Raw genomic sequence first — 2,569 nt, 5'->3', positions numbered from 1 at the left:
ATGACTAGTCTCTTAATATTCGTTGCTTGAAACACATATAATCACACACTCGTAAATGTGGGCAAATACTTACGTGCACACACACACACACACACACACACACACACACACCACACACACACACACACGCACGCACACACACACACACACACATACAGATGCATACATAGTATCGCACATATTACATTAAGCAACAGCATTGCTCTGATGGTATTTCATCTCCAGTACTGGATGCGTTTCCAATTCTTGTTCTACCAAAGCCGGAATTACTACCCCATTGTCCTCTACCGAAAACCACCCTTGCCTAATTTCTTATCACTTTTATTGCCATATTTCTAAGAAATCAATTTTTAAAATAAAGATCCATTTACAAATATAACATTGTCATTACTAAGCTCTTGTTTGGAACAAAGTAACACGTAAGGCTGACGGATGATTTTAGTGTAGATCACTTTGAAACAGGAAGTTTGTATCATAATGGTCACTGCATAAACCTCTAAATACTTGGTGACGTAATCATGACACTAATTTATAGTGGTATGAGAAACTCCAGTTATACCTTTGCAGATATGTATCGTATCGACCCATGAAAGGTGTCTCTAAGCGGTCACTCCAACAACAGCCAAATCTCCCTCAGCACGTATCCTTTTATATAAAGGAATTACAGATTAGATAGTGTAAACAACAAATTTTTTAATATATATGTGGTGGTCACAGCTCGACTATCCTTTATCATAAATAGATGCAAGTCAGCATCTGCTCTCAGTCAAGTCATCCCCACCGTCTTAAAAATAAAAGGACACATTAGGTTCTACTGTCGTAATTCTAAAACATAGGATTGTCACGGCTAGAAGTCATTTGACCATAGGCTTCTTCAATCTGTTTTAACCTAGACCTAAATAACTCTTTGGGCTTGTGATTTAAGCATAAGGCCAGCAATTCTGAGGGTAGGAATAAATCGATACGATCGATCTCAGTTCTTGACTGGCACTACGTTTTATCACCACTGAATCGCTAATTCGGATAAATGAATGCGATAAAACAGCCAAATCACACACTATTTCCGACTAAGGATTTTCTTTCAAAGTAGTCCCTTAACTTCTAGATTTTAGACATCGGAAATTTCCGACTGTGAAAACAGTGTAGGGCGTATCCACATGGTGCATCGCAACTACTGTAAGTGTTTATATTGTAAGACTTCCTCTGAACGAGGTTTATAGTCCAGTGTCAATCCAATAACTTAGAATAGTCGCTGCATATGTATGTGATTTTTACTGAAAAGCTTGCCAATCAAGATACGAACTGAAGAAATATAGACTATATTAACACCTTGGAGTAAGGTGCAGTATCGAATTCCCCAGACAAGAGACGCTCACTATCCAATACTCAACTGTGACATAATTACTAGGACATCATGGCAGAAGACATTCAACTGCGGTAGAAAAATTTCATCTGAAGTTTATTTCTGCCTTCTACATTCAAGTATTATTACTTTATTAAAGATATAGTCGAATTCATGGCTGGAAAGGATTTTGAAAAGTGTGGAGTACCTGCTCCAGTACGAACTACAGCTGCACATTTCAGTCGAGAGCTGCTTCAAGCAACTATTTATTGCACTCAACAGTTACAGCTATATACCTACAAAAACTAACAACCATTAGTTGCTGATTAAAAATGAGCTAATGAAAGGATTAAACAATTCGTAACAGCTATTCAGTGGCAATAATTTTCTTGGTGCCTTTGATGCAACAAGCAAAACCTTTTTGATCAACTTAATTTCTGGCAAAACGTTTGTTCAGTTTAGTAGATTGCTATCAAAGTGGCATCATTAGGAATCGCTACAACTTAGCTCATTGTTAGGAAATATCCTCATTTTGTTTTTATGCTGCCACTCAGCCTTGCTCTGAGAGTCTTGTGTTCAATGCTGACCAAAAATCTCTTTTCTATGAGATTCTAAAAAGGTCCAACTTGGGATAAGTGAACAATATCTCATAGACATGCATTTCAGGCTCTCGATTACGCCTTGCAATTTCTCAGAAGTAACACTACAAACATGGATGGAGAACAGTCTTGATCTTTGGTCATTTTAAGTAAATTCTGTCTTTCTTTCCCAAACGTACATTTACTGATGTGTCGAGAACATGCCTCAACATATCCTGCATTTAGAGAAAAATGGTAAAATGTTACCTTTCTAAGAACATGAGAGTTGCATTTAATAGAGCTGTTGCAGTGCATGTACGTATGTATGCATGTATATATGTATGTAAGTACGTATTACGTATGTATGTATGTATGTATGTATGTATGTATGTATAGAGAGAGAGAGAGAGAGAGAGAGAGAGAGAGATGGATGAATGGATGGATGAATGGATGGATGAATGGATGGATGGATAGATGGTTGGATGGATGGATGGATGGATGGATGGATAGATGGACGTACAGACACACATACACACACAAACACACAAACAGATACAAAGACACACAGTCACACAAACAGCCAGATAGATAGATTGATTGATAAATTGAGAGAGAGAGAGAGAGAGAGAGAGAGAGAGAGAGAGAGAGA

This window comes from Octopus bimaculoides, chromosome 5, assembly GCF_001194135.2.
Source record: "Octopus bimaculoides isolate UCB-OBI-ISO-001 chromosome 5, ASM119413v2, whole genome shotgun sequence".
In the NCBI taxonomy this organism is placed as follows: Eukaryota; Metazoa; Mollusca; class Cephalopoda; order Octopoda; family Octopodidae; genus Octopus; species Octopus bimaculoides.
This window is presented reverse-complemented; position numbering follows the sequence as displayed.